This window comes from Loxodonta africana, chromosome 11 (genome assembly GCF_030014295.1).
Source record: "Loxodonta africana isolate mLoxAfr1 chromosome 11, mLoxAfr1.hap2, whole genome shotgun sequence".
Classification (NCBI taxonomy): domain Eukaryota; kingdom Metazoa; phylum Chordata; class Mammalia; order Proboscidea; family Elephantidae; genus Loxodonta; species Loxodonta africana.
Window position 1 is genome coordinate 108,518,298 of NC_087352.1, and position 24,777 is coordinate 108,543,074.

Genomic DNA, 24,777 nt, shown 5'->3' on the forward strand with positions numbered 1-24,777 from the left:
ACTTTCACTTAAAGCACAAAAAAAATTAAAAAATATATACATTGAATATTTTCCAGGATAGACCATAAGATAGGCCATGGAACAGATGTCAATAAAATTAAAAGGATTAAAATAGAACAAAGTATGTTTTTCTACTATGACAGAATTAAATTAGAAATCAACTGCAGATGAAAATTTGGGAAATTCACAAATATTTGGAAATTAAACAATACACCTTTGAATAATCCATGAGTCAAGAAGAAATTGAAAGGAAACAAGAAAATATTTTAAGCTGAATGAAAATAAAAACAAACCAAGATGTATAAGATGCAGCTAAAGTAGCGTTTAGACAGAAATTTATAGCTATAAACTCCTATATCAGGTAAAAAGAAAGATTTCAAATCAATAGCCTAAGCTTCTGTGTTAAACTGGGGGGAAAAATTAAAACAGGAAGCTAAACCCTAAGTAAGCAGAAGGAGGGAAATAATAAAGATTAGAGTAGAAATCAATGAGATAGAAAACAGAAACAGTAGAGAAACTTGAAAAGATGAACAAAACCTTTAGCTAGTCTGACTTAGAGTTCTCTAGAGAAAACAGAATTAGTAAGAATTATTCATCTCTACCTATATTAGGAATCCCTGGTGGCGCACTGGTTGAGCATTTGGCTGTAAACTGAGAGGTCAATGGTTCAAACCCACCAGCCACTCCACTGGAGAGACATGTGACAGTTTGCTTTCATAAAGATTACAGCCTCGGAAACACTATGCAGCGGGGGTGGGGCCAAATGGCAGAATAGTTAGACAGTTCCTGTGGTCCCTTTTACAACAAAGCCCCCCCAAAACCAAGTGAACTGATTATATATGACAATCTAGGAGCCCTGAACATCAAAGACAAGGTTGAGGAGTCAGACTGAAAAGCAGGGAGTGGGGGATGGGAGAAACAGCTCAGAAGCAGTGAGAAGTGCCAGACCTGACCTGGCCGGCACCTTACAGGCTGGAGTGTTTGGCACATGCAGGCTGAGGCAAACAGTGGGGCTGGGCATGTGTTTTCCACGTCAGGAGAAACTGAGCAGCAGAGAGTCTGCACAAGGCTCTGGAGCCAGGGGGAAGCCAAACTGGATTTACAAAAGTTAAGTGCAAATGTCTAACCTACTCCATGGGATCAAAATAACCCTCCGCCCTCACCTCCGAAAATGCCTCTCTTCCCCTCACGGCCCCCCCCAACCCCCGCCACTCTGCAGTGGTCCCTACCTAGCAGTGTTCAGCGGTTCCCACAACCCCTAGGAACGGTCCCACCACACCTAAGCCAGTCTCCTGGCTTTGGGAAGGGAACAAATAAACAAATGAACAAACAGGAAAACAGAAACCGCCAGCTCCCCTAAGCCAGGAACTCAGGGTAGGCACTGCCGCTTTGCCTAGGAACAGGCATAAGGGGTCCGTGGACTTCAGATGCCTTAAAGCCCTGCCTAGGCCTGTGTGGGTCCACTCGATTTTGACTCATAGCAACCCTACAGGACAGAGTAGAACTGCTCCATAGAGTTACCAAGGAGCACTGGTGGATTAGAACTGCCAATATTTTGTTAGCAGCCACAGCTCTTAACCACTACTCCACCAGGGTTTCCTTCAACAGAGTAGGCCCTTCTTAGCATAGTGCAACAGGATATATACTTGAAACTTATTTTCAACTGCAATAGCTAAGGGGGAGTGTCAGATACATGATATTTGATACCATCCTGCCCATTAAGCAGGGTTCTCACCCACCCACATCAGGGACTGAGGACTGGCAGCTTCACCCACTCCACCTAACCATCCACAACAAGGATCCGAGAATAAGTGGTGCCTCCCAGTCCTTACAACCAAAAGCATTGGGTGCCCAAAGTCCGGCTGCAAAATCCACCCACCTATGTGTCTAGGGAAATCCTGTTGGAGTAGTGGTTAAGTGCTATGGCTGCTAACCAAAAGGTCAGCAATTCAAATCTACCAGAACTCCTTGAAAACTCTGTGGGGGCAGTTCTACTCTCTCCTACAGGGTTGCTATGAGTAGGAATCAACTTGACAGCAACAGGTTTGGTTTTGGTTTTATGTGCTCTAGGAAACAGGGACATGTCTTCCACCTAGGCACTCGGGGCAGCTGTCAGCCCCCTACTTTGCTCAACATATAACTCCCCCTGCTGCAGCCAGATACCTGTGCCTGATACAATCAACCCTAGGTAGTCCTGCCCATCTTGGACTGTAGGTGAGAGCCTACACCACACATTCTGTGACTGATGATCTGGGCACCTGAGCTGAATCCACACAAGAAAAATAAATGGACTCCTGGGCTCACATACCTAGTAGAAGGTCTAACCATGTGGTGACAGGGTGTGAGAGCTTCAAAGACACCAATAATCAAAGTAGCTCACACACCCAGCCTATCTAGGCATATCAAAACAAAACAAACCAAGAAGCTAGGACAGAGTAAGCAAACATAAAATAAATAAATAAATATAACAGCTTATTGATGGCTAGGAGACAACAATCAATATCAAATCACATAAACAGGCATACCATGATGGCTCCAGCAAACAACCAACATAAAAAATCAGGAAACCTCCTGGAGGAAGAGAAGGTCTTGGAATTACCAGAGGTAGAATTCAAAAGGTTAGTATACAGAGCTTTTCAAAGATCAGAAGGGAGATCAGACAAAACTCAGACCAAGCCAAGGAACACAAAGACAAAGCAATAGATGAATTTAGGAATGCTATGCAAGAGCAAAATGACAAAGTAACAGGCTGCTAAAATCCATAGGGAGACAGAAAATAGAAATCCAAAAGATTAACAATAAAATGTCAGAATTAGACAACTCAATACAAAGTCATAGGAGTAGAATTGAGGCAATGGAAGACAGAATTAGTGAGCCTGAAGATAAAGGACTTGACACCAACTTATTTGAGGAAAAGTCAGATAAAAGAATTTTAAAAAATGAAGAAACCTTGAGAATTATATGGGATTCTATCAAGAGGAATAACCAGAAGGTCCCTGTAGTGGAGTCTGCTCCCATAGTCAGCACTCTACCTGTCTCACTGTTCACCTCATAGCTTAAGCCTGTGAAACAACAGGACAGACCCCCCTGGGCGACGGATTGAGTCTATCTATTCCTCCTTCTGGTCGGTGATGAAGACTCTTGACTAAGGCTGCTGTGTGCTAGGAAGTAAGCATCTTGAATGGAGGCTATACTCAAAACCAACATATTTTGGAATAGACTTTGATAGCAACAAGGTAGACCTCCCTAGGGGTCCACTCAGAGCATGACAACACCTCCCCCACCTGGTAACTGCTGAATGTTGGACTGGTACAAACTTCTACAGAAGGTTTTACTACAGTGAAGCCAGGAACAGAGTCACCTAAGTGAAGACTGCTCCCCCCCAACCACCACCATGGGGCCATTGGAGCTCTGAAATCAACAAAACATCTTTCTGAGGCCCTTTAGGGGAGTGCTAGCCATTTCTCAAGCTGAAACAGAGGAAAGCCTGCCTGTAAATTCCATGAATGTCAGCTCAGATATAAGCGGCCCCCACAAAGCACAGAAAGAAGCCTTGGGTAAAACCTGAGGGCAACACACAGCCCAAAAGGGGTTCACTGGATGTGGGTTTTCTGATTGCAAATGTTGCAGAAATAAAGAAAGAACACAAGTAATAATCAGAGAAACAGAGGACTGCACCCCCTGGTATGCTGATTGCACAACGTATCCCACCTGAGTAGTGGTGCTTGCATGGTAGACAGATTGGCACAGAATGTTCTCCAGTGTGTTTGGGAGACATTGAAAGTTGAAAATCTAGACCTGGAACTTTTGAATCTTAATAAAATCAAGGAGGAAGTAGAAGCTATGGCAGAGATAGAAAGTAGTACAGACAGAAACACTAAATCCTGGGGAGAACTGAGAATGTTAACATTATCAAAAATTCCAATTCTCCAACAAAAAATCACAAGACAAACAAAAAAGAAATGAGAAACACAATAGAAGGACTTATCAACAGAATTAATATGGCAGAAGAAAGAATCAGCAAACTAGAGATAAAAAAAACAAGCCAAAAACCAAACCCAGTGCTGTCGAGTCGATTCTGACTCATAGTGAACCTATAGGATAGAGTAGAACTGCCCCATAGAGTTTCCAAGGAGCGCCTGGCAGATTTGAACTGTCGACCCTTTGGTTAGCAGCTGTAGCACTTAACCACTACACCACCAGTGTGTCCAACTAGAGATAAGAGATTTAAAATTACCAAGGCTGAAAAGCAACAAGAACAGAGGCTCGAGAAGGCTGAGCACGGTTTAGTGGCATGATGGGACAAAAAAAGGAGACCTAATACATGCATCCCCCTACACATCTGTCAGTTTGTTGTACTATGGGGGCTTACGTACTGCTGTGATGCTGGAAGTTATGCCCCGGTATTCAAATACCAGCAGGGTCACCCATGGTGGACAGGAATCAGCTGAGCTTCCAGACTAAGACAGACTAGGAAGGACCTGGCGGTCTACTTCTGAAAAGAAATAGCCAGTGAAAACCTTATGAACAGCAGCAGAACATTGTCTGATATGGTGCTGGATGATGAGCCCTTTAGGTTGTAAGGCACTTAAAATATGACTGAGGAAGAGCTGCCTCCTCAAAGTAGAGTTGACCTTAATGATGTGGGTACAGTAAAGCTTGCGGTACATTGATTTGCTAACATGGCATGATCAAAGTGAGAAGAAACAGCTGCAAACGTTCATTAATAATTGGAACATGGAAAGTACAAAGTATGAATCCAGGAAAATTGTAAAAAATCAAAAATGAAATGGAACACATGAACATCAATATCCTAGGCATTAGTGAGCTGAAATGGACTGGTACTGGCCATTTTGAATGAGACAATCATGATCTACTATGCCTGGAATGACAAATTGCAGAGGAATGGCATCACGTTCATCATCAAAAAGAATATTTCAAGATCTATCCTGAAGTACTATGCTGTCAGTGATAGGATAATATCCATACGCCTACAAGGAAAACCAGTTAATAAGACTATTATTCCAATTTACACATCAACCACTAAGGCCAAAGATGAACAAACTGACGATTTTTACCAACATCTGCAGTCTGAAACTGATCAAACATGCAATCAGAACGCGTTGATAATTACTGGTGATTGGAATTCGAGAGTTCAAAACAAAGAAGAAGGAGTGGTAGTTGGAAAATTGGGCCTTTGTGATAGAAATGATGTCTGAGATCACATGATAGAATTTTGCAAGACCAACAACTTCATTGCAAATACCTTTTTTCGATAACATAAAGGCAGCTATACACATGGACCTCGTCAGATGGAATACACAGGAATCAAATCAACTACATCTATGGAAAGAGACGATGGAAAAGCTCAATATCTTCAGTCAGAAAAAGGCCAGGGGCTGACTGTGGAAAAGACCATCAATTGCTCATATGCAAGTTCAAGTTGAAGCTGAAGAAAATTAGATCAAGTCCACAAGAGCCAAAGTACTACCTTGAGTGTATTCCACCTGAATTTACAGAACATCTCAAGAAGAGATTTGACACATTGAACACTAATGACCAAAGACCAGACAATTGTGCAAGGACATCATACATGTAGTAAGCAACAGGTCATTAAAAAGATAGGAGAAAAAGGCCAAAGTGAATGTCAGAAGAGACTGAAAGTTGCTCTTGAACATTGAGTAGCTAAAGAAAAAGGAAGAAATGATGAAGTAAAAGAGCTGAACAGATTTCAAAGGGTGGCTTGAGAAGAGAAAGTAAAATATTATAATGTCATAGGCAAAGATCTAGAGATAGAAAACCAAAAGGGAATAACAAGCTCGGCATTTCTCAAGTTGAAAGAACTGAAGAAAAAATTCAGATCTGAAGTCATGATATTGAAGGATTCTAGGAGAAAATATTAGATCACAGAGGAAGCATCAAAAGAAGACAGAAGGAATACACAGAGTCCCTACACCAAAAAGAACTGGTTGGCTTTTGATCATTTCAGGACGTAGCATATGATCAGGAACTGGTGGTACTGAAGGAAGAGGTACAATCTTTACTGAAGGCATTGGTGAAAAACAAGGCTCTGGGAATTCACAGAATACCAATTGAGATGTTTCAGCAAACAGATGCAGCACTGGAAGTGCTTTCCATTCCAAAGAAAGGTGAACAATATCATTAATACCACAGGTAAGTAAAACTTCACTGAAGATCATTCAAAAGCAGTTGCAGCAGTACATCGACAGGTGACTGCCAGAAATTCAAGCCGGATTCAGAAGAGGACATGAAACCAGGAATGTCATTGGTGATGTCAGATGGGTCCTGGTTGAAAGCAGAGAATTTCAGAGGATGTTTACCTCTGTTTTACTGACTATGCAAAGGCTTTCGACTGTGTTAATCATAACAAATTATGGATAACATTGTGAATACTGGGAATTCCAGAACGCTTAATTGTGCTAATGAGAAACCTGTACGTAGATCAAGAGGCAGTCATTTGAAAAGAACAAGGTAATACTGCATGGTTTAAAGTCAGTAAAGGTGTGTGTCAGGGTTGTATCCTTTCACAATACTTATTCAATCTGTGTGCTGGGCTAAGAATCCAAGAAGCTTGAGTACATGAAGAAGAACACGGCACCAAAATTGGAGGAAGACTCATTATCAACCTGTATTATGCAGATGACACAACCTTGCTTGCTGAAAGTGAAGAGGACTTGAAGCACTTACTGATGAAGATCAAAGACCTTAGCCTTCAGTATGAATTACACCTCAACATAAAAAAACAAAAATCCTCACAACTGAACCAATAAGAAGTATCATGATAAACGGAGAAAAGGTTGAGGTGGTCAAGGATTTCATATCACTTGGATCCACAATCAATGACAATAGAATCAGCAGTTAAGACATCAAACAACACATTACATCAGACAAATCTGCTGCCGAAGACCTCTTTAAGTGTTAAAAAGCAAAGATGTCATTCTAACGACTAAGGGGTGACTGACTCATGCTGTGGTGTTTTCAATCGCCACATATGCATGTGAAAGTTGGATAATGAATAAGGTAGAGCAAAGAAAAATTGATCCTTTTGCATTATGGTGTTGGCAAAGAATATTGAATATACCATGGACTGCCAAAAGAGTGAACAAATCTGTCTTGAAAGATGTACAGCCAGAATGCTCATTAGAAGCAGGGATAGTGAGAATATCACATATTTGGGACATGTTACCAGGAGGGATCAGTCCCTGGAGAAGGACAACAAGCTTGGTAAAGTAGAAGGTCATTAAAAAAGAGGAAGAACTTCAACAAGATGGATTGACACAGTGGCTGCAACAAGGGGTTCAAGCATGGCAACAATTGTGAGTATGGCACAGGACTAGGCAGTATTTTGCTTTGTTGTACTTAGGGCCTCTGTGAGTCAAAACCAACTCAATGGCACCTAACGACAACACAATATATGCATCTTGAGAGTTCCAGAAGGAAAGAAGAGTGAGAAAGGGACAGAAAGAATATGTGAAGAAATGACAGAAAATTTTCATATTCTAATAAAGGATGTGAATCTACAAATTCAAGAGGCACAAAGAACCCCAAGCTGGATAAAACAAAAGACATCTACACGTAGACGCATCATAGTTAGGCTCTCAATGAGTGAAGGTAAGGAGAGAATCCTGAAAGCAGTGGGAGAAGCAAATGTTCACATACAATGGATCCCCAGTAAGACTGAGTGTTGATTTCTCCACGGACACTTTGGAGGCAGAGGAAAATAGAATGAAATATTTAAAGTGCTGAAAGGAAAAAAAAAAAAAGCTAAACTGTTCTTCAAGAATAAGTGTGAAATGTAACATTCCCAGACAAAAAGAAGGTGAGAGAGTTCATATCCACCAGAACAGCCCTACAAATAATATTAACAGGATTTATTTAGACGGAATGAAAAAGACACTAGAAAGTAATTCAAACACATACATAAAAAGAAGGATTACTAATAAAGGGAATTGTGGAGAAGTATAAGGGCTGCTAATATAGTATTCATGATAATTCCAACTGTTTTACCCTTCATGCATTTTAATGACAAATGCATAAAAAGCAGGGGTAAAATTATGTTACAGAGCACATGAAATATAAAGATGTAATTAGTGATAACAAAAACAAAATGAGGAAGGGGCAGCAGAAATGGTTTAGGTACAGAATTTCTTGTACATTATTGAAGTTAACTTGGTATCAACTTACCCTAGAATGTTGTAATTACAAATTTTAAATGTAATATTCAAGGTAAGCGCTAAGAAAATATCTAAAAAGACCTAAAAATGAAAGGAGAAGGGAACCAAAATGACTCACCAGAATGAACCAACAAAACACAAAAGCAAGGAGTAGTAAAGGACAAAGACGAAGAAGGCTTAAGACACAGAAAAAACAAACAACAAAATGGCAGATGTAAGTCACTTGGGCCAACTACTCCAATCAAAGGCAGAGAGCATCAAAATGGATTTTAAAAAATGATCCAACTATATTCTGTTTACAAGAGACACACCTTAGACCCAAGGATATAAATAGGTTAAAAGTGAAAGGATGGAAAAAAATATTTCATGCAAATAATAACAAAAAGAGATCTGGGTGGCAATCTTAATATTGTCTTAAAGTGGGCTTAAAGACAAAATGTGTTAGAGGATATAAAGATGGATATTATATAGAGATAAAGGGATCAATTGATCAGGATGATTTAATAATCATAAATATATATGCACCCCAACATAACCAAACCAAACCCAGTGCCATTGAGTTGATTCCGACTCATAGTGACCCTATGGGACAGAGTAAAACTGCCCTATAGAGTTTCCAAGGAGTGCCTGGTGGATTCGAACTGCCAACCCTTTGGTTAGCAGCTGTAGCACTTCACCACTATGCCACCAGGGTTTCCGCACCCACATAAAAAAAAAAAAAATACATAAAGCAAACACTGATAGAATTGAAGGGAGAAATAGATAGCACTTCAAAAATAGTTGAAGAACTCAACACACCACTTTCAATATTGGACAGAACATCTAGAAAGAAGCTCAACAAGGAAACACAGGATCTGGATGACACTATAAACCAACTAGACTTAACAACATATACGGAACACTCCACCCAACAACAGCAAAATATACATTCTACTCCGGTGAACATGGACCATTCTTCAGAATTGAGCACATGTTAGTTAGTTCACAAAGCAAGTCTTGATAAATTTAAAAAGACTGAAATCATTAACTCCCAACAACAACAACAACAAAAAGCCCTGGCCCAGATGGCTTCATTGGAGAATTCTACCAAACATTCAGAGTGAGCTTATGCCACTACCACTCAAACCATTTCAGAATATAGAAAAGGAAGCAACGCTTCCAAATTCATTCTATGAAGCCAGTGTAACCCTGATACCAAAACCAGGCAAAGATCCCACAAAAAAAGAAAATTACAGACCAATATCTCTCATGAATATAGATGCAAAAATTCTCAACAAAAGTCTAGCCAATAGAATTCAGCATAATATATATATAAAAAAAATACAACACGACCAAGTAGAAGTCATACCAGGTATGCGAGGATGGTTCAACATTAGAAAATCAATCAATGTAATCCACCACATAAACGAAAGGAAAGAAAAGAATCACATGATCTTTTCAAACAGAAAAGGCATTTGACAAAGTCCAACACCCTTTCCTGATAAAAATTCTCAGATAGGCATAGAAGGGAAATTCCTCAACAGAATAAAGATTTTTTTACGCAAAACAAACAGTCAACATCATTCTTAATGGAGAGAGGCTGAAAACATTCCCCTTGAGAACAGGAAAAAGACAAGGGTGCCCTCTATCACCGCTCCTATTTAACACTGTGTTTGAAGTCCTAGCTAGAGCAAGAAGGCAAGAAAAAGAAATAAAGGGCATCCAAGCTGGTAATGAAGAAGTTAAACTGTACTTATTTGCAGATGATATGATACTATACATAGAAAACCAAAAAGACTCCATGAGAAAACTACTGGAACTAATAGAAAGATTCAGCAGAGTAGCAGGATACAATATAAAAACCATTGCCATTAAGTCAATTCTGACTCATAGCAACCTTGTAAGATGGAGTAAAATGGCCCCATAGTGTTTCCAAGGAGCACCTGGTGGATTTGAACTGCCGACCTTTTGGTTAGCAGTCATAGCTCTTAACCACTATGCCAACAGGGTTCCCAGAATGCAATATATAATATACAATATAAACATGCAAAAATCAGTTGAATTCCTATACACAAATAAAAAGGACAATAAAAAGGAAATCACAAAAACAATACAATTTATAATAAAAAAAAAATAGCCCCTAAAAAAATAAAATACTTAGGAATAAATCTAATCAGGGATGTAAAGAACCTAAACAAAGGAAACTACAAAGCACTACTACAAGAAACCAAATGAGATCTACACAAATGGAAAAACATACCATGCTCGTGGATAGGTAGACTCAACATTGTGAAAATGAAAATTCTACCCAAAGTGATTTACAAATACACTGCAATTCCTGTCCATATACCAACAACATTCTTTAAAGAGATGGAAAAACTTACCAGTAACTTTATATGAAAAGGGAAGAAGCCCTGGATAAGTAAAGCACTACTGAAGAAGAATAAAGTAGGAGGACTTGCACTGCCTGACCTCAGAACCTGCTATACAGCTACGGTAGCCAAAGCCTGGTACTGGTACAACAGGTACAGGACCAATGGAACAGAAATGAGAACCCACATGTAAGTCCATCCACCTACGGTCACCTGATCTTTAACAAGGACCCAACACGCATCAAATGGGGCAAAGATGGTCTTTTTAACAAGTGGTGCTGGCAAAACTGGATTTTCATCTACAAAAAAAAAAAAAAAAAAAAAAACAGGACCCATACCTCACAGCATATACAAAAACTAACTCAAAATGGATCAAAGACCTAAATATAAAGCAAAAAAACTATGAAGTTCATAGAAGAAAAATAGAATCAGCACTAACGGCTGTAATACAGTGCACTATTAGGACACAAACCACAACCAACAACACACAAACTCCAGAAGATAAACTAGATAGCTGGGATGTTCTAAAAATTAAACACTCAAGCTCATCAAAAGACTTCACCAAGAGACTAAAAAGAGAACCTATAGACTGGAAAAATTTTTGGGCTATTACAAATCAGACAAAGGTCTAATCTCGAAGATCTACAAGAAAATGCAACACCTCTACACCAAAAAGACAAATAATCCAATCAAAAAATGGGCAAAGGAAATGAACAGACACTTCTCCAAAGAAGACATTCAAGCAGCCAACAGACACGTGAAGAAATGCTTGAGATCACTAGCCATTAGAGAAATGCAAATCAAAACCACAGTGAGATAGCATCTCACCCCAGCATTACTGGCACAAATCAAGAAAACAGGAAATAACAAATGTTGGAGAGGCTGAAGGGAGAACTCTTATGCACTGCTGGTAGGAATTCAAAATGATACTACCATTTTGGAAAATGATGTGGTGCTTCCTTAGAACGCTAGAAATAGAAATATCACATGATCCAGCAATCCCACTGCTAGGAATATACCCTAGAGATATACGAGTTGTCACACAAATAGGCATATGCAAACCCATTTTCATTGCAGCATTGTTCACAATAGCAAAAAGATGGAAACAACCTAGATGCCCATCAACAGCTGAATGGATAAACAAACTGTGGTAATACACACAATGGAGTATTACTCAACGATAAAGAACAATGATGCAGCTGTGAAGCATCTCAGAATATGGATGAATCTGGAGGGCAATAAATCAATCACAAAAGGATAAATATTGTATGAGACCATTACTGTAAAAACTCGTGAAAAGGTTTACACACAAAAAGAAACAATCTTTGATGGTTACAAGGGAAGGGAAAGGTGGGGATGGAAAAACACTAAATAGTAGATAAAAGGTAACTTTGGAGAAGGGTAAGACAGTACACAATACTGGGGAAGCCAGCACAGCTTGCACAAGACAAGGTCATGGAAGCCCCATAGACACATCCAAATTCCCTGAGGGACTGAATTGCTGGGCTGAGGGCTGTGAGGACCATGGTCTCGGGAACATCTAGCTCAATTGGCATAACACAGTTTATAAAGAAAGTGTTCTACATTCTACTTTGGTAAGTAGCATCTGGGGTCTTAAAAGCCTGTGAGTGGCCATCTAGGATACTCCACTGTTCTCACACCTTCAGGAGGAAGGAAGGATGAAAAAAACTAAAGACACAAGTGAAAGATTAGTCCAAAGGACTAAATGACCACACCTACCAAAGCCTCCACCAGACTGAGTCCAGTACAACTAGATGGTGCCCGGCTACCACCACTGAGTGCTCTGACAGGGATCAAAACAGAGGGTCCCAGACAGAGCTGGAGATAAAGGTAGAACAAAATTCTAACTCATAAAAAAGACCAGGCATTCTGGCCTGACAGAGGCTGGAGAAACCCTGAGAGTATGACCCCCAGACACCCTTTCAGCTCAGGAATGAAGTCACTCCTGAGGTTCACCCTTCAGCCAAAGTTCGGACAGGGCTATAAAGCAAAACGAGACTAAAGGGGCACACCAGCCCTGGGCAAAGACTAGAAAGCAGGAGGGGACAGGAAAGCTGGTAATAAGGAACCCAAGGTTGAGAAGGAAGAGTATTGACATGTTGTGGGGTTGTTAACCAATGTCATAAAACAATATGTGTACTAACTGTTTAATGAGAAACTAGTTTGTTCAGTAAACTTTTATCTAAAGTACAATTAAATAAATAAATAAAAAGATTGAAACCATATAAAGTATTTTCTCCAGACATAACAGAGCAAAGCTAGAAATCAATAACAGAGGGGGGAAAAAAACCTGGAAAACACGAACATATGGAAATTAAACAACACACTATTAAAATTCCGATGGGTCAAGGAAGAAATAAAAAAAGAAATCACAAATTATCTACAGTCAAATGAAAATGAAAGCATGGCATACCAAAACTTACAGGATGCAGTGAAGGCAATATTCAGAGAGAAACTTTCAGCAAGAAATGCCTGCATGAAAAAAGAATGATCTCAAATCAACAGCCTAACTTGAAAACTCCAGGAACTAGAAAGAAAAGAGCAAACTAGGTCTAAACCTGCCAAAAGAAAGGAAATAACAAAGATCAGAACATAAATTAATAAAATTGCAAGCAGGAAAACAACAGAATCAATAAAACCAGAAGTTGGTTCTTCGAAAAGTTCAAAGAAATTGAGAAACCTTTAGCTAGACTGACAGAGAAGAGAAAAGGTGCAAATAACCAAAATAAAAAATGAAAGAGGGGACATTACAACTGACCTGAGAGAAATAAAGAGAATTTTGACAGAATATTTTCACAATTGTGCAGCATTAACTGGATAACCTAGATAAATGAGCAAATTCTTAGAAGCACAGAACCTAAGCAAACTGACTCAAGAGGAAATAGAAAGTCTCTACAGACCCGTAATTAGTGAAGAAATTGTATCACTGATCAAAAACCTCCCAAAACAAACAAACAAAAAGTCCTGGACCAGATGACTTCAATGGAGGAATTCTACCAAACCTTTAGAGAAGAATTGACACCAATACTGTTTAAACTCTTCCAAAGGACGAAGTACTCCCTAATTCATTCTATGAAGCAAACGTAACTCTGATATGAAAACCAAAGACACCACAAGAAAAGAAAAGTACAGGGTAATATCTCTTATGAATATAGACGCAAAAATCCTCAACAAAATACTAGCAAACACAATCCAACAGCGTATAATCCAAGGATCATAAACCACGACCAAGTGAGATTTATTCCAGGAATGCAGGGATGGTTCAATGTTAGAAAATCAATCAATGTATGTGTCACATCAATAGATCAAAGGAGAAGTAACACATTAACATCTCTATGAATGCAGAAAAAGCATTCGATAAAACCCAACACCCTTTCTTGATGAAAACTCTAAAGAAGATTGGAATAGAAGGAACATTCCTCAATATGATTCAGGGTGTATATGAAAAGCTAATAGCCAACATTATATTTAGTGCAGAAAGACTGAGAGCTTTCTTCTTGAAATTGGAAACAAGACAATGGTGCCTGCTCTCACCACTTCAACATTGTATTAGAAGGTCTAGCCAGAGCAATAAGATTAGAAAAAGAAATAAAAGCTATTCAGATTTGAAAAAAGAAGTAAAATTAATCTATTCATGGATGATATGATCCTGTACATAGAAAATCCCAAAGAGTCCACAAGAAAATTTCTACAGCTAATAGGGGAATGTAACAAAGTTATACGGTACGTGGTCAACAATCAAAAATCAGTTGGGTTTCTATACACCAGCAATGAGAAATTTGAAATGGAAATTAAGGAAATAATTCCATTAACGACAGCATCTAAGAGAATAAAATACCTAGGAGTAAATTTTACCAGAGACTTGAAGGACTTACACAATAAAAATCATAAAACATTGCTGAAAGAGATTAAAGGCTTAAGTAAATGGAAAGATGTTCTACAATCTTGGGCTAAGACTTAATATTGCTAAGATGTCAGAATTACCCAAGGCGATCTACAGATTCCATGCAATCTCAATCATAATTCCAACGGCCTTCTTTACAGAAATAGAAAAGCAATCCTTAACTTCTTGTGGAATGGTAAGAGGCTTTGAATAACTAAAGCAATATTGAAAGAGAAGAACAAAGTAGGAGGACTCACACTTCCTGATTTTAAAACATACACTTATTACAGTAATCAATGCAACTGGATACTGGTATAACAACAGACACATAGATAAATAGAATTGAGAGCCCAGAAATAAACCCACATATCTATGGTCAACTGATTTTTGAAAAGGGTGTCAAGTCCATTAGATCAGGGAAAGAAGAGTCTCTTCGATAAATGGTGTTGGGAAAACTGAATTTCCACATGAAAGGATCCATGTCTCACATCATACACAAAAACAAATTCAAAATGGGTTAAGGACCTAAATGCACAAATGAAAACCATAAAACCCTTAGAAGAAAATGCAGAGGCAACACTGTTAGACTTAGCTTCTAATGGATTTTCTAATATAACAAAAAAAGCACAAACAGCAAAAGACAAACTTGTTTAATAGCCAAGAGGTGGAAACAACATAAAAATTAAAAACTTTTGTTCATCAAAAGTCTTTACCAAAAAAGTGAAAAGACAAGCTAGCAATTGGGAGAATATCTTTGGAAATTATATGTCCAATAAGAATCTAATAATTGAAATACATATAAAACTTTGACAGCTTAAAAACAAAAAGACAAATAACTCAATCAAAAAATGGGCAAAGGGGGAGGAGGGGCCAAGATGGCGGACTAGGTAGACGCTACCTCGGATCCCTCTTGCTACAAAGACTCAGAAAAACAAGTGAATCGATCACATACATAACAATCTATGAACCCTGAACAACAAACACAGATTTAGAGATGGAAAACGAACAAATACGGGGAAGAAGCTACTGTTTTCAGAGCCTGGAGCCAGCGTCCCAGTCAGGTAACCTTGGCGCCCAGTTTAGGTGAGGGCCCAGGGGAGCTGACGGTGCAAACAAGGGGCGCAGCCCTACCCCCCTGAACTCACCCCAGGAGGGGGCCCAGCCGGTCTGCGCAGGCGGCGTGGCGACGCAGCCGGTGGGAGAAGTCCCTGGGAGGCAGTGACTGGTCTTGGAGCTGGGAGTGCAGCGTCCCAGCCAGGGAATCTTGCCGCCGAGCTTTTGACTGGGCACTGTCACGGCACAAGCACGGGGAGCAGCTCCACTCCCCTGAACTAACCCTGGGAGGGGGCCCAGCCGGTCCGTGGGGGCGGCGCAGCAACTCGGCTGGCGGGACTAGAAGTCCCTGGGAGGCAGCGACAGATTTTGGAGTCAGGAGTGCAGTGTCCCAGCAGTGGAACCTTGACCCTGGGCGTTGAACTGGCAGCGGAGGATCTGACCGCGGCTTCAGCAGGCCAGATCCCCAGGGGCAATCTCCACACAGCCAGCACACATAGGCGACACACCCCGCGGGAATCTCAGATAAAATAGTCATTCCAAGCAAGACAAGCAACTCTGGCTATATTCCGAGGTGCTACTCTCCCATCTCTCTGATCCCTCCCCCACCCTCCCCAGGCGGCTTCATTAACATTGGAATTTCCTAAGCCAGAGGGAGAACGGCTCCGGCTCCGCGCCGGCTTTGCTTCCCCCCCGTTTTTTTTTTCTTTTGGTCTTTTCCTAACCCACTCTTCCGGCCTGAGAGAAGGAACCACAAAAAACCCAGGGCCCAAAAATCCATCCCTAATTGGACTAAAAACACCGAACCAGCTACAGCCAAGCATATATGATCCAAATCTCAGACTTTCATCCTTACAGGGAACAAGGTGGCGGTTATAATCCAAAGGCAGTTCTGATAGGGATCTGACTGCATTTTTTTTTAGCGGATTTTCTGGAAAAACTAGTTTCCCAGTGATGGCTCGGAGACAGCAGTCCATATCAAACCACATAAAGAAGCATACCATGACTGCTTCTACAACCCCCCAAACAAAAGAATCAAAATCTTTCCCAAACGAAGACACAATCCTGGAATTATCAGATACAGAATATAAAAAACTAATTTACAGAATGCTTCAAGACATCACAAACGAAATAAGGCAAACTGCAGAAAAAGCCAAGGAACACACTGATAAAACAGTTGAAGAACTCAAAAAGATTATTGAAGAACATAGTGGAAAAATTAATAAGTTGCAAGAATCCATAGAGAGACAGCATTCAGAAATCCAAAAGACTAACAATAAAATTACAGAATTAGACAACACAATAGGAAATCAGAGGAGCAGACTTGAGCAATTAGAATGCAGAGTGGGAAATCTGGAGGTCCAGGGAATTAACACCAATATAGCTGAAAAAAAATCAGATAAAAGAATTAAAAAAAATCAAGAAACCCTAAGAACCAAGTGGGACTCTATCAAGAAGGATAACTTGCGTGTGATTGGAGTCCCAGAACAGAGAGGGATAACAGAAAACACAGAGAGAATAGTTGAAGATCTCCTGACAGAAAACTTCCCTGACATCATGAAAGACGAAAGGTATCTGTCCAAGATGCTCATCGAACCCCATTTAAGATTGATCCAAAAAGAAAAACACCAAGACATATTATCATCAAACTTGCCAAAACCAAAGATAAAGAGAAAAATTTAAAAGCCAGGGAGAAAAGAAAGGTTTCCTTCAAGGGAGAATCAATAAGAATAAGTTCAGACTACTCAGCAGAAACACGCAGGCAAGAAGGGAATGGGATGACATATACAGAGCACTGAAGGAGAAAAACTGCCAGCCAAGGATCATATATCCAGCAAAACTCTCTCTGAAATATGAAGGCGAAATTAAGATATTTACAGATAAACACAAGCTTAGGGAATTTGCAAAAAACAAACCAAAGCTACAAGAAATACTAAAGGATATTGTTGGGTCAGAAAACCAATAATATCAGATACCAGCACAACACAAGGTCACAAAACAGAACATCCTGATATCAACTCAAATAGGGAAATCACAAAAACAAATTAAGATTAATTTAAAAAAATGCTCATAACAGGGAATCACTGAAGTCAATATGTAAAAGATCACAATAATCAAAAAGAGGGACTAAACAGAGGTGGCATAGAACTGCCATATGGAGAGTGATACAAGGCGATATAGAACAATACAAGTTAGTTGTAGAAAAATAGGGGTAAATATTAAGGTAAATATTAAGGTAACCACAAAGAGGTATAACAACTCCATAACTCAAGATAAAAGCCAAGAAAAACGTAATGACTCAACAAACATAAAGTCAAACACTATGACAATGAGGATCTCACAATTTACTAAGAAAAACGTCTCAGCACAAAAAAGTATGTGGAAAAATGTAATTGTCAACAACACACATAAAAAGGCATCAAAATGACAACACTAAACATTTGTCTATAATTACGCTGAATGTAAATGGACTAAATGCACCAATAAAGAGACAGAGAGTCTTGGACTGGATAAAGAAACACGATCCGTCTATATGCTGCCTACAAGAGACACACCTTAGACTTAGAGACACAAACAAACTAAAACTCAAAGGATGGAAAAAATATATCAAGCAAACAATAAGCAGAAAAGAAGAGGAGTAGCAATATTAATTTCTGACAAAATAGACTTTGGACTTAAATCCACCACAAACGATAAAGAAGGACACTACATAATGATAAAACGGACAATTGATCAGGAAGACATAACCCTATTAAATATTTATGCACCCAATGACAGGGCTGCAAGATACATAAATCAAATTTTAACAGAACTGAAAAATGATATAAACACCTCCACAATTATAGTACGAGACTTCAACACACCACTTTCGGAGAAGGACAGGACATCCAATAAGAGAACCTAATTACAACAATCAACCAACTTGACCTCATTGACTTATACAGAACTCTCCACCCAACTGCTGCAAAGTATACTTTTTTTTCTAGCGCACATGGAACATTCTGTAGAATAGACCACATATTAGGTCATAAAACAAACCTTTGCAGAATCCAAAACATCGAAATATTACAAAGCATCTTCTCAGAACACAAGGCAATAAAACTAGAAATCAATAACAGAAAAACTAGGGAAAAGAAATCAAATACTTGGAAACTGAACAATACCCTGCTGAAAAAAGACTGGGTTATAGAAGACATTAAGGAGGGAATAAGGAAATTCATAGAATGCAACGAGAATGAAAATACTGCCTATCAAAACCTCTGGGACACAGCAAAAGCAGTGCTCAGAGGTCAATTTATATCGATAAATGCACACATACAAAAAGAAGAAAGAGCCAAAATCAGAGAACTGTCCCTACAACTTGAACAAATAGAAAGTGAGCAACAAAAGAATCCATCAGGCACCAGAAGAAAACAAATAATAAAAATTAGAGCTGAACTAAATGAATTAGAGAACAGAAAAACAATTGAAAGAATTAACAAAGCCAAAAGCTGGTTCTTTGAAAAAAAAATAACAAAATTGATTAACCATTGGCCAGGCTGATTAAAGACATACAGGAAAGGAAACAAACAAATAACCCGAATAAGAAACGAGATGGGCCACATCACAACAGACCCAACTGAAATTAAAAGAATCATATCAGATTATTACAAAAAATTGTACTCTAACAAATTTGCAAACCTAGAAGAAATGGATGAATTCCTGGAAAAACACTACCTACCTAAACTAACACAATCAGAAGTAGAACAACTAAATAGCCCCATAACAAAAGAAGACATTGAAACGGTAATCAAAAAACTCCCAACAAAAAAAAGCCCTGGCCCGGACGGCTTCACTGCAGAGTTCTACCAAACTTTCAGAGAAGAGTTAACACCACTACTACTAAAGGTATTTCAAGCATAGAAAATGACGGAATACTACCTAACTCATTCTATGAAGCCACCATCTCCCTGATACCAAAACCAGGTAAAGGCATTACAAAAAAAGAAAATTACAGACCTATATCCCTCATGAACATAGATGCAAAAATCCTCAACAAAATTCTAGCCAATAGAATTCAACAACATATCAAAAAAATAATTCATCACGATCAAGTGGGATTTATACCAGGTATGTAAGGCTGGTTTAATATCAGAAAAACCATTAATGTAATCCACCACATAAATAACACAAAAGACAAAAACCACATGATCTTATCAATTGATGCAGAAAAGGCATTTGACAAAGTCCAACACCCATTTATGATAAAAACTCTCACCAAAATAGGAATTGAAGGAAAATTCCTCAACATAATAAAGGGCATCTATGCAAAGCCAACAGCCAACATCACTCTAAATGCAGACAGCCTGAAAGCATTTCCCTTGAGAACGGGAACCAGACAAGGATGCCCTTTATCACCGCTCTTATTCAACATCATGCTAGAAGTCCTAGCCTGGGCAATTAGGCTAGACAAAGAAATAAAGGGCATCCGGATTGGCAAGGAGGAAGTAAAATTATCTCTATTTGCAGATGACATGATCTAATACACAGAAAACCCTAAGGAATCCTCCAGAAAACGACTGAAACTAATAGAAGAGTTTGGCAGAGTCTCAGGTTATAAGATAAACATACAAAAATCACTTGGATTCCTCTACATCAACAAAAAGAACAGAGAAGAGGAAATGACCAAATCAATACCATTCACAGTAGCCACCAAAAAGATAAAATACTTAGGAATAAATCTTACCGAAGATGTAAAAGACCTATACAAAGAAAACTACAAAGCTCTACTACAAGAAATTCAAAAGGACATACTTAAGTGGAAAAACATACCTTGCTCATGGATAGGAAGACTTAACATAGTAAAAATGTCTATCCTACCAAAAGCCATCTATACATACAATGCACTTCCGATATAAATTCCAATGTCATTTTTTAAGGTGATAGAGAAACAAATCACCAACTTCATACGGAAGGGAAAGAAGCCTTGGATAAGCAAAGCATTACTGAAAAAGAAGAAAGTGGGTGCCTCACTCTACCTGATTTCAGAAGCTCTTATACAGCCACAGTAGTCAAAACAGCCTGGTACTGGTACTACAACAGGCACATAGACCAATGAAACAGAATTGAGAACCCAGATATAAATCCATCCACATATGAGCAGCTGATATTTGACAAAGGCCCAGTGTCAGTTAATTGGGGAAAAGATAGTCTTTTTAACAAATGGTGCTGGCATAACTGGATATCCATTTGCAAAAAAATGAAACAGGACCCATACCTCACACCATGCACAAAAACTAACTCCAAGTGGATCAAAGACCTAAACATAAAGACTAAAACGATAAAGATCATGGAAGAAAAAATAGGAACAACCCTAGGAGCCCTAATACAAGGCATAAACAGAATACAAAACATTACCAAAAATGACGAAGAAAAACCAGATAACTGGGAGCTCCTAAAAATCAAACACCTATGCTCATCTAAAGACTTCACCAAAAGAGTAAAAAGACCACCTACAGACTGGGAAAGAATTTTCAGCTATGACATCTCCGACCAGCGCCTGATCTCTAAAATCTTATGATTCTGTCAAAACTCAACCACAAAAAGACAAACAACCCAATCAAGAAGTGAGCAAAGGATATGAACATGCACTTCATGAAAGAAGATATTCAGGCAGCTAACAGATACATGAGAAAATGCTCTCAATCATTAGCCATTAGAGAAACGCAGATTAAAACTACGATGAGATTCCGTCTCACTCCAACAAGGCTGGCATTAATCCAAAAAACACAAAATAATAAATGTTGGAGAGGCTGCGGAGAGATTGGAACTCTTATACACTGCTGGTGGGAATGTCAAATGGTACAAGCACTTTGGAAATCTATCTGGCGTTTTCTTAAACAGTTAGGAATAGAACTACCATACAACCCAGAAATCCCACTCCTTGGAATATACCCTAGAGAAATAAGAGCCTTCACACAAACAGATATATGCACAACCATGTTTATTGCAGCTCTGTTTACAATAGCAAAAAGCTGGAAGCAACCAAGGTGTCCATCAACGGATGAATGGTTAAATAAATTGTGGTATATTCACACAATGGAATACTACGCATCGATAAAGAACAGTGACGAATCTGTGAAATATTTCATAACATGGAGGAACCTGGAAGGCATTATGCTGAGTGAAATTAGTCAGAGGCAAAAGGACAAATATTGTATAAGACCACTATTATAAGATCTTGAGAAATAGTATAAACTGAGAAGAACGCATACTTTTGTGGTTACGAGGCGGGGAGGGAGAGAGGGAGGGAGAGGGTTTTTTACTGATTAATTAGCAGATAAGAACTGCTTTAGGTGAAGGGAAGGACAACACTCAATATATGGAATGTCAGCTCAACTGGACTGGACTGGACCAAAAGCAAAGAAGTTTCCGGGATAAACTGAATACTTCAAAGGTCAGCGGAGCAAGGGCGGGGGTTTGGGAACCATGGTTTAAGGGGACTTCTAAGTCAATTGGCAAAATAATTCTATTATGAAAACATTCTGCATCCCACTTTGAAATGTGGAGTCTGGGTTCTTAAAAGCTAACAAGCAGCCATCTAAGATGCATCAATTGGTCTCAACCCACCTGGAGCAAAGGAGAATGAAGAACACCAAGGTCACACGACAACTAAGAGCCCAAGAGACAGAAAGGGCCACATGAACCAGAGACCTACATCATCCTCAGACCAGAAGAACTAGTTGGTGCCCGGCCACAATCGATGACTGCCCTCACAGGGAGCACAATAGAGAACCCCTGAGGGAGCAGGAGATCAGTGGGATGCAGACCCCAAATTCTCATAAAAAGACCATACTTAATGGTCTGGCTGTGACTAGAGGAATCCCGGCGGTCATGGTCCCCAAACCTTCTGTTGGCACAGGACGGGAACCATCCCTGAAGACAATTCACCAGACATGAAAGGGACTGGACAGTGGGTGGGAGAGAGATGCTGATGAAGAGTGAGCTAATTATATCAGGTGGACACTTGAGACTGTGTTGGCATCTCTTGTCTGGAGGGCGGATGGGAGGATAGAGAGAGTTGGAGGCTGCCAAAGTTTTCACGAAAGGAGAGATTGGAAGGGCTGACTCTTTAGGGGGAGAGCAAGTGGGAGTAAGGAGTAAGATGTATATTAACTTATATGTGACAGACTGACTTGATTTGTAAACGTTCACTTGAAGCTTAATAAAAGTTAATAATAAAAAAAAAAGTGGAAAAAAATGGGCAAAGAACTTGAATAGACATTTCACCAAAGAGGGCATTCCAACGGCCGCCAAACATATGAAAAGACATTCAGCATCATTAGCCATTCGCCATACCCAAACTAGTTGCCATGGAGTCTATTCCGACTCATAGTAACCCCATAGGATAGGGTAGAACTGCCACATAGGGTTTCCAAGGCTGTAAACCTTTATAGAAACTTCTTTCTTCTGCCAAGCTGTTGGTGGATTTGAACCATCGACCTTTCAGTTAGCTGCCAAGTTCTTTAACCACTGTGCCACTAGGGCTCCCCATTAGCTATTAATTTAGAGAGATGCAAATAAAAACCACAATGATATACCATTTAACTCCCACTAGGATGGCTAAGAAAAAAATGTTGGCGGGGATGTGGGTAAACTGGAACCCTTATCTATTGCTGGTGGGAAAGAAAAATGGTACAGCTGTTGCAGAAATATTGTGGTGGTTTCTCAAAAAGCTAAAACTAGAACTAGAATATGACCCAGCAATTCTACTCCAAAGTTTACACAAAAAAAGACTTGAAAGCAGAGACTCAGAGACTTGTACGTCAACGTTCATTGCTGCACTATTCACAATAGCCAAAAGGTGGAAACAACTTAAATGCCCATCGATACATGAGTGGATAAACAAAATGTGGTACATACACACAATGGAATACTACTCAGCCAGTAGAAGAAACAAAGTTTCCAAATTTCTTTGCACTCTTCAAACTTATTCCGACTTTAAAGAGTTTGTGAGTGCATTGGGGCAGGAGGGGTGACTATTGACATTAACCATATCAGAAATTAAAATTGAGAAACATTTGATTAAAATGTTTATTTATTATATGTTGTGCAGATAGCAAGGTTGAATGCATTATGTGTTGATAACTCTTAATAATAGTGTGAGATTATTTCTGACATTGCAGACCATTTGAGATCAGACCTAAAGTAAAGTGTCGTTTGGTTTCAGAACATATAAGAGCATACTAAAGGACAAGAACTTGGGAATAAATTTAAGGCCATGGTTTATAATACCTGAGCCTGAAAAGCTATGAAATTTGTTAAAATCTTGACAAAGTTTGCTCAGTTTGGGTAGTCTTTCTTCTTTGGTTTACTGTTTATTGACTGTCTATAATATGAAAAATTATTCTTTCTTCTGTGTGATCTGCCTAGCAGGCAACAGTTATGTCTCATCAAAATAAACTGAGTTAGGTAGACTTTCATGTTCTTGATAACAAAACCATGCCTCACAGCTTTTGAAAAAGCTAAGCATTTTTCTTTTAAAATATTTTATTGCTAACTATTTTAAGGTTTATTAAAAATGCTGGGAGGGGGCCAAGATGGCTGACTAGGTAGATGCTACCTCGGATCCCTCTTGCAACAAAGACTCGGAAAAACAAGTGAATCGATCACATACATGACAATCTACGAACTCTGACCAACAAACACAGATTTAAAGAGTTGACCTGAGTGACAGAGACCGAGGACGAACAACTAAGGGGAAGCAGCGACTCTTTTCGGAGCCTGGAGCCAGCGTCCCAGTCAGGAAACCTTGGCACCAGGCTTTGGATTGGGTGCAGGGGAGCTGAGTACAGCATCCTGTGATGGCGCAAACACTGGGCGCAGCCCTACCCCCCTGAGCTGACCTCAGGAGGGGGCCCGGCCAGTCAGCGCAGGCAGCGCGGCTACGCAGCTGGAGGGAGGAGAAGTCGCCGGGAGGCAGCGACTGGTTTTGGAGCCGGGAGTGCAGCGTCCTAGCCGGGAAGCCTTGGCGCGGGGCTTTGAACTGGCAGCGGAGGAACTGACCACAGCTTCTGAGACAGTGCAAGCACAGGACTCGGACCTGACTCTCGGGGGCAATCTCTACCCAGCCAGCGCACACAGGCAACGCGCCCCTCGGGAATCTCAGATAAACTAGTCATCCCAAGCAAGATAAGTAACTGTCTATATTCTGGGGTGCTACTCTCTCCTGTTTTTCTGAACCCTCCCCTCCCCTTCCCAGGCGGCTTCATTAACGTTGGAATTTCCTGAGCCA